The sequence below is a fragment of the Nansenia antarctica genome (genome assembly GCF_963989245.1).
Source record: "Nansenia antarctica genome assembly, chromosome: 10".
Lineage (NCBI taxonomy): Eukaryota > Metazoa > Chordata > Actinopteri > Argentiniformes > Microstomatidae > Nansenia > Nansenia antarctica.
The window spans coordinates 407,571-422,161 of NC_137680.1; positions in this window are offsets into that span (position 1 = coordinate 407,571).

The window sequence follows — 14,591 nt, forward strand, 5'->3', positions numbered from 1 at the left end:
GTGACCTTCTACCGCGGCGCAGTGGAGAGCATCCTCACCTACGGCATCTGCAACTGGTTCTCCAGCTGCACAACCGCGGAGAGAAATGCGCTACAGAGAGTCGTAAGAACAGCCCAGAAGATCACCGGCGCCCCCCTCCCCTCTCTGGAAGAGCTGTACAACACACGCTGTCTCAGGAAGGCCTCCAAGATCTCCAGGGACCCAACCCACCCTGGGTACGAACACTTTACCCGGCTGCCCTCGAAAAGGCGGTTCAGGACCATGGCCGCAAGGACAAACAGACTGAAGAACAGCTTCTACCCCAGGGCCGTCCAGGCCCTGAACACAGCAAAGACCTAGGTTCTGGGCCCTGGACAGTCTGGACGGATTGATGGCAGCTGCTGGACTGAAAAAATCAGGTGTAGTGCTGAGGCACAAATTTGTACATTTCAAGCCTGCAAACTGCGACACTTTAAATAAATGTGCAATAACACTATGTGCAATATGACAACCCTAGTCGTCTATCTGTACAGTATAGTATAGTGGATAGTGTACATAGCCTTTATTTATGTAAACCAGCTCCTTCCCTTCTTGTGTTTTTTTAAAGTGTTTTTTTAACGTTTTCTTTTCTTTCCTAACACCAGGGGAGCCACCCCTCCTAAATTTCGTTGTTTGGTACCTGTACTATAGCAATGACAATAAAGACCATTCATTCATTCATTCATTCATTCATTCATTCATTCATTCATTCATTCATTCATGTGAAAAAGTCCAATAGACTGACAAAACAGAAGCATTGAATTTGTCTGTATATTCTTTTATTACCTTTTTATTTTATTTCTGTAAATGCAACTGATGGTGAAACAATCCAGATGAATCATTATATTATCAGTCAGACTGGTGATGAACTCTGAGACCCAGAGTCTCTGACCCTGAGGAGAGAGAGTGGATGTGTGTAAGAGTTGGTCAAGTTGTGTGTTTGAGTTCAGATGTGTATTATGTAGCTGTGTGTAAGAAAGCAGGGAGTGGATGTGAAGACAGCTCTCCTCCTCTGTCAATACAACATGTACATGTTCTGAAATTCACTTTCCATGTATTTCTGTACCTGTCTATCTATCCAATGTAGATATTTTGCATATATTTATATACAGTATACATATATTTTGTCATGTGTGCGTGCGTGTGTGTCAATGTAGCTCTTGTGAAGCCCTGCAAGTCCAAATGGACAGACAGAGAGATCTGGGGCTGGTGGTCAGAGAGATCTGGGGCTGGTGGTCAGAGAGGATGGTGCCTCTGTGTTTTAGTTGTAATTATTACAATAACTGTTTCATCTTCTGCCTCCTCCTTCTCATTCTGACAGAGGCACCATAGTGGCAGCACTAGTCTACTAGCCTGAACTAGCCCTATAGTCCTTCATTTTAATATGATGATGATGATGATGATGATGATGATGATGAGAACTGTGTGACCTCATGATGACTCTACACATGTCTTGTTCTATGTGGTGTATTTCTATCTGAACGCAGCCCTGTGCACGACCATGGACAGCTCCTGATCAGCCCACCTGAAAGCACTCAGCCATCACACAGCTGCAGGCAGTGGAGACCTTGTCCTGGACCAACAGACAACTGGTACTGTTGAACCCTGCATAGACCTAGTGCCCTATACAGTATGTGCATCATAAGGTGATACAATGTGGACAAACAGGTTCATCAGGTTCTGAAATATGTTTGCTTGTCATCAACAAATACCAACTGTAGAGAAGTTGATAGAAGTGGGAGGTGCATCAGTGCCCCAGGTGGTGAGGTGATACAATGTGGACAAACTAGTTCATACAGGGAAGAGCTGCATCAGTGAGGAGGGAGACAGAGAGCAGAGCTGAGCACTGAGGTGGGAGACAGATCACAACCCTAAGTTGCTGTCTTTCATTGTTTTTCACTGTCCAGTATGATTAGGATGAACTCACATGCGTGAGTGTCATCTCATAGAATGATGTAGCCCAAACATAGCCAGCTGTATGTGACCAGCTTGTGAAGGAAGCCTCAACCTGGTTTTGGCCATATGAATGTGATCTAGTAGGTTCAACTACAAGAGGCCCTACATAATAATAGATAAAGAAATATAGCCGCAAGCAATTAAGGGTGCAAGGGTTATCCTCAAATGTAATACACATCTCTGTTCTGGCACTGTCTCAAAGCACACTGAGATTGATTAGACTAACAATGACTGACACAGCCCTATTTCCATATGTCATCAGTTATGGTACATATTACTTTGCATGTAGCTGTGTATTTTGTATGATCAAGTATGAACTTGTCTGCAAACTTTGCAGGAACTGGTACAAACATACTATTTAACCATGTTCGTGTCAATCAGATTTGCGGTTCATGAGATTTAAAAAAAAATATTTCATCCGATCATGTTGGACTGTGGTACACATCTGTCATAGCAGAACATATTTTGGAGTCGTGTCCTTTCAGCTTTACAGCTATTTATATGTTTGTCTTGAGGAGGCAGGTCAGCGTTGATTTGGTGTCTCGACAAACGGTTCAAAAGTTACAGCCTCACAATGTAGAACAATTCTATGTGTTGCTGTAGCGCCTCCGTCTGCCAAAAAGCTAACAGAGTTACCAATATTTGAGGAAGTTGTAAGGAAAATATTTAGTAAAATATGAAAGGGCAGCCTGCTTCATTCAGATATATATATTATGGTAGAACAGAAAAGGTATTTATAAAAAACAGGTAATTTAACAAACGTCCTCAAAAAAGTCCTGACAATAGGGAGACATGTATTTTTAACAGATAACAAGCCCGCCCGCTAACCAATCACGTTGTGCAGAGGTCATAGGTGAGGAAGAGGGAGGAAGGTGATGTGGGTAAAACTAGCCCTCATGACATGTTTTTGCATCAGTGCCCCAGGTGATGAGGTGATGTGGACAAACTAGTTCATACAGGGAAGAGCTGCACCAGTGAGGAGGGAGAACAGAGAGCAGAGCTGAGCACTGAGGTGGGAGACATCACAACCGTAAGTTGCTGTTTATTCACAGAAACTTCTCCCTAGAGAGGATTCAACACAAAAAGCTAGAGCAACATGATTAGTTTTTGGCTGGTGGTGCAGTTGGTAAAGCACATGTCCTGTAAGCAGAAGAGAGAGTGTGTTCTCTCATGAACCAGTGAGTCTCTGACCCTGAGGAGAGAGAGTGGATGTGTGTAAGAGTTGGTCAAGTTGTGTGTTTGAGTTCAGATGTGTATTATGTAGCTGTGTGTAAGATAGCAGGGAGTGGATGTGAAGACAGCTCTCCTCCTCTGTCAATACAACATGTACATGTTCTGAAATTCACTTTCCATGTATTTCTGTACCTGTCTATCTATCCAATGTAGATATTTTGCATATATTTATATATACATATATATTTTGTCATGCGTGCGTGTGTGTCAATGTAGCTCTTGTGAAGCCCTGCAAGTCCAAATGGACAGACAGAGAGATCTGGGGCTGGTGGTCAGAGAGATCTGGGGCTGGTGGTCAGAGAGGATTGTGCCTCTGTGTTTTAGTTGTAATTATTACAATAACTGTTTCATCTTCTGCCTCCTCCTTCTCATTCTGACAGAGGCGCCATAGTGGCAGCACTAGTCTACTAGCCTGAACTAGCCCTATAGTCCTTCATTTTAATATGATGATGATGATGATGAGAACTGTGTGACCTCATGATGACTCTACACATGTCTTGTTCTATGTGGTGTATTTCTATCTGAACGCAGCCCTGTGCAGGACCATGGACAGCTCCTGATCAGCCCACCTGAAACCACTCAGCCATCACACAGCTGCAGGCAGTGGAGCCTTGGAGTGGAGACCTTGTCCTGGACCAGCAGACAGCTGCTACTGTTGACCCCTGCATAGACCTAGTGCCCTATACGGTATGTGCATCATAAGGTGATACAATGTGGACAAACAGGTTCATCAGGTTCTGAAATATGTTTGCTTGTCATCAACAAATACCAACTGTAGAGAAGTTGATAGAAGTGGGAGGTGCATCAGTGCCCCAGGTGGTGAGGTGATACAATGTGGACAAACTAGTTCATACAGGGAAGAGCTGCATCAGTGAGGAGGGAGACAGAGAGCAGAGCTGAGCACTGAGGTGGGAGACAGATCACAACCCTAAGTTGCTGTCTTTCATTGTTTTTCACTGTCCAGTATGATTAGGATGAACTCACATGCGAGAGTGTCATCTCATAGAATGATGTAGCCCAAACATAGCCAGCTGTATGTGACCAGCTTGTGAAGGAAGCCTCAACCTGGTTTTGGCCATATGAATGTGATCTAGTAGGTTCAACTACATGAGGCCCTACATAATAATAGATAAAGAAATATAGCCGCAAGCAATTAAGGGTGCAAGGGTTATCCTCAAATGTACTACACATCTCTGTTCTGGCACTGTCTCAAAGCACACTGAGATTGATTAGACTAACAATGACTGACACAGCCCTATTTCCATATGTCATCAGTTATGGTACATATTACTTTGCATGTAGCTGTGTATTTTGTATGATCAAGTATGAACTTGTCTGCAAACTTTGCAGGGACTGGTACAAACATACTATTTAACCATGTTCGTGTCAATCAGATTTGCGGTTCATGAGATTTAAAAAAAAATATTTCATCCGATCATGTTGGACTGTGGTACACATCTGTCATAGCAGAACATATTTTGGAGTCGTGTCCTTTCAGCTTTACAGCTATTTATATGTTTGTCTTGAGGAGGCAGGTCAGCGTTGATTTGGTGTCTCGACAAACGGTTCAAAAGTTACAGCCTCACAATGTAGAACAATTCTATGTGTTGCTGTAGCGCCTCCGTCTGCCAAAAAGCTAACAGAGTTACCAATATTTGAGGAAGTTGTAAGGAAAATATTTAGTAAAATATGAAAGGGCAGCCTGCTTCATTCAGATATATATATTATGGTAGAACAGAAAAGGTATTTATAAAAAACAGGTAATTTAACAAACGTCCTCAAAAAAGTCCTGACAATAGGGAGACATGTATTTTTAACAGATAACAAGCCCGCCCGCTAACCAATCACGTTGTGCAGAGGTCATAGGTGAGGAAGAGGGAGGAAGGTGATGTGGGTAAAACTAGCCCTCATGACATGTTTTTGCATCAGTGCCCCAGGTGATGAGGTGATGTGGACAAACTAGTTCATACAGGGAAGAGCTGCACCAGTGAGGAGGGAGAACAGAGAGCAGAGCTGAGCACTGAGGTGGGAGACATCACAACCGTAAGTTGCTGTTTATTCACAGAAACTTCTCCCTAGAGAGGATTCAACACAAAAAGCTAGAGCAACATGATTAGTTTTTGGCTGGTGGTGCAGTTGGTAAAGCACATGTCCTGTAAGCAGAAGAGAGAGTGTGTTCTCTCATGAACCAGTGAGTCTCTGACCCTGAGGAGAGAGAGTGGATGTGTGTAAGAGTTGGTCAAGTTGTGTGTTTGAGTTCAGATGTGTATTATGTAGCTGTGTGTAAGATAGCAGGGAGTGGATGTGAAGACAGCTCTCCTCCTCTGTCAATACAACATGTACATGTTCTGAAATTCACTTTCCATGTATTTCTGTACCTGTCTATCTATCCAATGTAGATATTTTGCATATATTTATATATACATATATATTTTGTCATGCGTGTGTGTGTGTCAGTGTAGCTCTTGTGAAGCCCTGCAGGTCCAAATGGACAGACAGAGAGATCTGGGGCTGGTGGTCAGAGAGATCTGGGGCTGGTGGTGCATACTGCCTACTAAATTCATAAAAAGTATGTGAAAACCAGCCGACCATTTACACAGTATGCATACTGCCTCCCAGAATGCATTTCGCCGGGAGCGGCGAATTTAAACCTCCATTTTAAACCTCCATTAGCTAAAAGATGTAATTTTGGCTTTACAAGTGTTAACATGTCATTTTATGAAGTTTTAATATGTTTTCAGGCGTGAAAGTAACCACATATATTCCCCAAATGTGTCCAGTTTACCAAAATAACCCGTTTATATATCTGATCTGAAGATTTTTTGCGTCTTCTGTTCACTAGCTGCGTTCGTAAATTCGCCCTGGAAATATGATCAGCACTCATGGAATGCCTCTTGTCCAATCAAATTACCTGGTCCCTTTATGACGTTGCACCCAGTGTGCGCTCCGGCGCTCTCAGAGCGATTTTACGAACGCACCCTACGTTGCTTACCTTCACTCACTCGACAGAAATACCGTTTTGATTGATTGATTGAAAACTTTATTAGAAGATTTGCAGAAGTAGGTACATGAATGTACATATTACATACAAGGTCAACTAACAGGATAAAAACCCAAGAAAGCCACTGGCTTATTTCAATTGGGGTCCTTGATTCTCAATTCATCGTTACATGTAAGACAGACAGAAAAACTAGTACTATCTACAAGATAATACAGACAAATAACTATTACTACCGTAACATAATTACAACACGTTGTAAAATGATTTGGGGGGCCAACATCTTTAGCTAGCTCAAGTAACTAGCTTACTAAATTGTTGTCTTAACAGTTGGTAAAATAACATGATTAAAATAAATATATATGAGCAATAACATTCCGTGGGCAAGCACTACAACCAACCTGTCCGTCTGAAGCTACAATACTGGGATCGTTCGTGATGGGGCTACAAGCAGTCAAATACTAGGTGAACATGTGTGTGAGACACAAATAAACTTGGATTTCATGCATTTCAAGTGGCATATTTGTAATCATGACGATGTAGTCATGTCTAAGAATGCATTTCACCATGTTAATGTTAATTATTGTTAATACATGTTAATTCCCAGTATAGTGAAAATACCACCGCTCATCCGTGATCAGACTTAGCTGGGGTGCTGCAGCTGAAGAGTATCAAATAGAGTGCAAAAAGCAGCATCTGCACACTCAAATATGTGCAAAAGACTATGTTTATTGCAAGCTTTCGGTCCCCAGGCTATCGGACAATGTAAACAAAAGCTGTATGACAAGTTTGTATGACGCAGTTTGACGAGGCTGAAAGCGCACAGGGTTGCCTGATGGGATTGACAATTTACAGCCTAAACTTTCTATAACCTCAAAATCAAGTAGCCCATTCGGCGGTAACCCGCCCCATCTGGCAACCCTGGACGCAACCCTGGACGCGAAATGCATTTTGGGAAACAGTACCCGAGCTAGTGTCCATCGTAACTGACTTAAATTTTCCCGGAAGTAATTGCTCACATACTAAATATCTTGCATACTCAAATCTCGCATACTGTACAGTGTGAACACACTACATACTCAAAATCTACGTCATATCTAGTATGAGTAGTATGCTAGTATGCTATTACGAACACAGCCTTTGTCATCTCACAGAATGATGTAGCCCAAACATACTAGCCAGCTGTATGTGACCACCTAATGACTGTGTCTAGACTAGTCAACACTCTTTACACAGGTCACTATTGACCAATCAGCAGAGCTGTAAGACAGAAAGACTGTGAGTGTTGAATACACTCCTCTATGAAGGGTCAATTTGTTGGTTTACTGTATGTTTTATTTTTTTACATAAAGATTGGCTTGTGTAATGAAAGTTAACATTTATTCAACCTGTAAGTGAAGATCAAACTTCTATTTTACAATCACCTGCTGATGTGGGTGATACAATCTGGCTTCTTATCTTACAGGGAAATCAAACCACAGGGAGAGAGAGAGTTCTGTTCTATTGTGCTGCTGTATTTTGCTTTTTAGAGACAGAGACAGACAGAGACAGAGAGAGACAGACAGAGACAGAGACAGAGACAGAGACAGAGACGGACAGACACACAGAGAGAGAGAGAGAGAGAGAGAGAGAGAGAGAGACAGAGACAGAGAGAGAGGGGGACACAGACAGAGAGAGAGAGAGAGAGAGAGAGAGAGACAGACAGACAGACAGACAGACAGACAGACAGACAGACAGACAGACAGACAGACAGACAGACAGACAGACAGACAGAGAGAGAGAGAGACAGACAGACAGACAGACAGACAGACAGACAGACAGACAGACAGACAGACAGACAGACAGACAGACAGACAGACAGACAGACAGACAGACAGACAGACAGACAGACAGACAGACAGACAGACAGACAGACAGACAGACAGACAGACAGACAGACAGACAGACAGACAGACAGACAGACAGACAGACAGACAGACAGACAGACAGACAGACAGACAGACAGACAGACAGACAGACAGACAGACAGACAGACAGACAGACAGACAGACAGACAGACAGACAGACAGACAGACAGACAGACAGACAGACAGACAGACAGACAGACAGACAGACAGACAGACAGACAGACAGACAGACAGACAGACAGACAGACAGACAGACAGACAGACAGACAGACAGACAGACAGACAGACAGACAGACAGACAGACAGACAGACAGACAGACAGACAGACAGACAGACAGACAGACAGACAGACAGACAGACAGACAGACAGACAGACAGACAGACAGACAGACAGACAGACAGACAGACAGACAGACAGACAGACAGACAGACAGACAGACAGATAGTCTTGTCATTGTGGGTTTTACTGTCTTGACCAGAATTCTTTCTGCTTCAGTGCCCCAGGTGATGAGGTGATACAACGTGGACAGACTAGTTCATACAGGGAAGAGCTGCATCAGTGAGGAGGGAGACAGAGAGCAGAGCTGAGCACTGAGGAGGGAGGCATCACAACCGTAAGTTGCTGTTTATTTACAGAAACTTCTCCCTAGAGAAGATTCAACACAAAAAGCTTGAGCAACATGATTAGTTTTTGGCTGGTGGTGCAGTTGGTAAAGCACATGTCCTGTAAGAAGAAGAGAATGTGTGTTCTCTCATGAACCAGTGAGTCTCTGACCCTGAGGAGAGAGAGTGGATGTGTGTAAGAGTGTGTTTGAGATCTGATGCTGTATTATGTAGCTGTGTGTAAGATAGCAGGGAGTGGATGTGAAGACAGCTCTCCTCCTCTGTCAATACAACATGTCCATGTTCTGAAATTCACTTTCAATGTATTTCTGTACCTGTCTATCTATCCAATGTACATATTTTGCATATACAAAGATGTTGTCATGCGTGTGTGTGTGTCAGTGTAGCTCTTGTGAAGCCCTGCAAGTCCAAATGGACAGACAGAGAGATCTGGGGCTGGTGGTCAGAGAGATCTGGGGCTGGTGGTCAGAGAGATCTGGGGCTGGTGGTCAGAGAGGATGGTGCCTCTGTGTTTTAGTTGTAACTATTACAATAACTGTTTCATCTTCTGCCTCCTCCTTCTCATTCTGACAGAGGCGCCATAGTGGCAGCACTAGTCTACTAGCCTGAACTAGCCCTATAGTCCTTCATTTTAATATGATGATGATGATGATGATGATGAGAACTGTGTGACCTCATGATGACTCTACACATGTCTTGTTCTATGTGGTGTATTTCTATCTGAACGCAGCCCTGTGCAGGACCATGGACAGCTCCTGATCAGCCCACCTGAAAGCACTCAGCCATCACACAGCTGCAGGCAGTGGAGCCTTGGAGTGGAGACCTTGTCCTGGACCAGCAGACAGCTACTGCTACTGTTGACCCCTGCATAGACCTAGTGCCCTATACGGTATGTGCATCATAAGGTGATACAATGTGGACAAACACATTCTTGAAGAAAGGGTTGGGTGTGTTTCTGTAGGTAGTCCTGTCATTGTGGGTTTTACTGTCCTGACCAGAATTGTTTCTGCATCAGTGCCCCAGGTGATGAGGTGATACAATGTGGACAAACTAGTTCATACAGGGAAGAAGAGGGTCTGAAATGTTTGCTTGTCATCAACAAATACCAACTGTAGAAGAGAAGTTGATAGAAGTGGGAGGTGCATCAGTGCCCCAGGTGGTGATTAGATGATTAGGATGAACTCACATGTCTTTGGCTGTGTTCGGAATGGTATACTAGCATACTCAGTGAGTATATACTGCATACTGCCTACTAAATTCATAAAAAGTATGTGAAAACCAGCCGACCATTTACACAGTATGCATACTGCCTCCCAGAATGCATTTCGCCGGGAGCGGCGAATTTAAACCTCCATTTTAAACCTCCATTAGCTAAAAGATGTAATTTTGGCTTTACACGTGTTAACATGTCATTTTATGAAGTTTTAATATGTTTTCAGGCGTGAAAGTAACCACATATATTCCCAAAATGTGTCCAGTTTACCAAAATAATATATATATATATATCTGATCTGACGATTTTTTGCGTCTTCTGTTCGCTAGCTGCGTTCGTAAATTCGCCCTGGAAATAATATGATCAGCACTCATGGAATGCCTCTTGTCCAATCAAATTACCTGGTCCCTTTATGACGTTGCACCCAGTGTGCGCTCCGGCGCTCTCAGAGCAATTTTACGAACGCACCCTACGTTGCTTACCTTCACTCACTCGACAGAAATATCGTAACATAATTACAACACGTTGTAAAATGATTTGGGGGGCCAATATCTTTAGCTAGCTCAAGTAACTAGCTTACTATATTGTTGTCTTAAAAGTTGGTAAAATAACATGATTAAAATAAATATATATGAGCAATAACATATCGTGGGCAAGCACTACAACCAACTTGTCCGTCTGAAGCTACAATACTGGGATCGTTCGTGATTGGGCTACAAGCAGTCAAATACTAGGTGAACATGTGTGTGAGACACAAATAAACTTGGATTTCATGCATTTCAAGTGAAATATTTGTAAACAAAAGGTGTATGACAAGTTTGTATGACGCAGTTTGACGAGGCTGAAAGCGCACAGGGTTGCCAGATGGGATTGACAATTTACACTTTTACAATTTACACTTTTTTTTTTTTTCAACAATATATTTATTGAGTTTTTGAAAAAGATAAAACAAATCTTGAAAATAAATAATTAGTAATAATGATATATGTATATACTGTACATACAAGCAGATAACTCACCAGAATTGCCATACACATGTAGGCCTATATATAGTACGTACATTGATGGAGAGGCAATCATATAACTGAGCTCATATATACACATACAAAATAAAAGGGAGAGAAAAAATAAAATAAAGGTAATAATAAAAACATGAAACTGTAAAAAAAAAAAAAAAATTAAATATAATTATATATATAATAAAGAAAAGGGTACATTGCAACAGATACATTAATTATATCCTACTCTACTCCTGGTCAATTCACACACCTGTTCAAATGGTTTATTGCAGAGTTTACATTTGTTCACGCCCAGGTTCGTCCATCCAGTGTGATAAGTCCTTGTCCTCCAGATATTTTATGAATGGGCCCCAAATACTTTGGAATCTTTCCTGCCTGTCTTTGAGTGTGTATGAAATTTTCTCTAATGGTAGACACCGAGACATCTCCCTAAACCATTGCACAATACTTGGTTTACCTGTGCTTTTCCACGTTAGTGCTATTGATCTTTTGGCCTGTAAAATACACATATCCATAAAGATCTGTTCACTGCATTTCATCCTGTGTCCCTCTGGATAAATGCCAAGAATAAACAGCTTAGGCTCAACAGTAATTTTAATTGACAGAATGTCCTGTATTATTATTCCAAGTTCTTCCCAGAATTCTTGAATTCTTGGACATTCCCATATACAATGAAAGAATGTACCCTTGTCCTCTCTACACCTGTTACATAAGTCTGGAATGTTGGGGTTAAATTTATTGAGTTTTTCTGGTGTTATATATACTCTCATTATCCAATTGTACTGTAGAAGCTTTAAACGAGTGTTAGCGGTCTGGGTTTGAGCTCTTTTGCATGCCTTGTTCCATTTTTCCACTGATATATCCTCTTGAAGGTCACTCCTCCATGCTTTCAATTTGGGTTCTGAAGATTCTAGTGATCTAGCAATCAACAAATCATATACATCCGAAATAATTCCCTTTCCGAAAGGATTTTTAATTAAAACTTTCTCCAATGAGGATAGAGCGGGTATGGCCAGGGAGTGATTTTGATTAGAATAAATAAAGTTCCTGAGCTGTAAGTACTTAAAGAAATGCTTGCGAGGGATAGAATGTTTGTTTACTAGAATTTCAAATGATTCCATATGCTCATCCTTTGAGTCGAATATGTCATTAATTTGTGTTATTCCTTTGTCAGCCCATAATTTAAAGCCCCCGTCTGCCCTACCTGGCACAAAGTAATTATTGCCCCAAATGGGACTATAGCGAGAGAGAACAGGTGTTTCCGACAAGTATTTTTGTACCTCGTACCATACAGAAATCATGTTTCTCAATATAGGGTTCGATGTTTTCCTTTTAAGGTTTTTCGGATTATCAGAGTATATATATGTCGGCAGTTGGAGCCCTATAGAGTTACACTCAATGTCTTTCCATGCTGGTGAAAGTAGTCCTTCTGTCGAGTAGTAAAACCTCATAGTTCTGATTTGAGTTGCCCAGTAATACCACAACATGTTTGGGCATTGTAGGCCACCTCTGTCATAAGGTAAATACAGAAGAGACAGGCGAAGTCTGGGGCGTCTATTTTTCCATATAAAGTTCGTGAATAATGTCCTTAGTCTAGGAAATAAGTTTGGGGGAGGCGGCAAGGGGATGTTTTGAAAGAGATATAATAGCTTTGGGAGAGTGTTCATTTTCAATATATTAATTCTGCCTATCTGGGAAATAGGAAGAGATGACCATCTATCAATTGATTCGCAAATAGAATTTACAACAGGGCTATAATTAGTCTGTACCACTTCTTCTAACCTGTGAGTAATTTGTATTCCTAAATAAGTAAAGCTGTCAACTGACTTAAAGTGACCAATATAATTGGGTGGGTTCTCTCTCTCATTCGAATTAAGCAGTAATATGGCAGATTTATGGCTATTAACTTTGTACCCAGAAATATTGCCGAATCTTTTAATGAGGTCCATAAGAGCCGGGATCGATTCTCCCAGATTTTTAAGGAACAGGATTACGTCATCCGCATAGAGAGCTATGCGATGTTCAAGTTGACCTATAGGTATGCCTGATATTGATGTGTGATTTCGTATTGCAATTGCTAAGGGCTCAATTGCCATCGTAAATATGAGAGGGCTCAATGGACACCCCTGTCTGCATCCCCTGTTGATTTTAATTGGCATAGATATATTGTTGTTAGTAATTATTTCTGCATATGGTTCTTTATATAATAATTTCACCCATTTACAAAAGTTTTCTCCCAGCCCAAATCGTTCGAGAAGCTCAAACAGGTATGCCCATTCCACCCTGTCAAATGCTTTCTCAGCATCCAATGACAGGAAAGCTGTATCTGGTAACTCTCTTTGGGAATGTAAGATATTTAAAACCCTTCTTACGTTATGAAATCCCTGACGACCCACAATGAACCCATTTTGGTCTCCCTTTATGATATCTGGTAGAATAATCTCTAATCTTTTTGCTAGAATTTTGCAGAGTACTTTTAAATCTGAGTTGAGGAGGCTGATTGGCCTCATGTTTTCGCATTTATCATTTGATTTTCCAGGTTTAGGAAGGAGAGTAATCAAAGCCCCTCTCAAGGAGGGAGGGAGGATCCCTTCCCGAAATGATTCATTAAACATCTCAAGAAGAGGTTTCCTTAATTTAGATTCAAATTTCTTATACAAATCGATGGGTAGGCCGTCTGGTCCTGCCACCTTCCCAGATTTCATGCTCTTTATTGCCATAGTGATGTCTTCTAAGGATAAGTCGTCACCCAGTTCCATCCTTTCTTCCTCTGATATACTAGGGATATCAATATTATTTAGGAATAGCTTTTGGTCTGGTAATTCTGGAGCTCTTTCGGAACTATATAGTTTTCCATAATATTCTCTAAATGCCTCATTAATTTTAATAGGATCTATAATAGAGTCATCATTATGAGTCTTGAGGTTGGTAATAGCTCTTTCGGTTTGAAGTTGTTTTAAGCGCCATGCCAAGATTTTTCCTGATTTTTCCCCTTGGTCAAATATAGTTTGTTTAAGTTTTAAGAGATTATCTGTAGCTTTTGCAGTTGACATTTCATTATACTGTGTTCTCAACAATAACAATTCCTGGTGAGTTTTTGGATCGGGATTTTGATAATAATTTCTCTCCAAAACTTTGATTTTTGACTAACAATGTAAATTTTTGTTTAGCTCTTTTAGATTTAGAACTTGTAAAACTAATAATCTGGCCCCTAATGTAAGCTTTAAAAGCTTCCCATCTGGTGCTTGCAGAAGTCTCATCTGTGTTGATTATGAAAAATACATCAATTTGTACCTCAAGGAAAGAGATTAGATCTGGGTCCCGTAGCCAACTTTGCTGCAATCTCCATTTTGGTGGATCCTTTTTCAAGCCTGGGTCTACATAACACAAATTATTTGGGGCATGATCTGATATCAGAATACTGTCATAATTACATTCCTTGATTCTAGACACCAGGCCTGCAGAAATTAAGAAATAATCAATTCGGGAGTATGTTTTATGTGTACTGGAAAAACACGAATAGAATAATACCTCAGGGTTTCTGTCTCTCCATATATCTCTAAGATTTAATGTCTTGATAAACTGATGTATAATTCCTCTGCTTTTATTATGGGACTTATCAA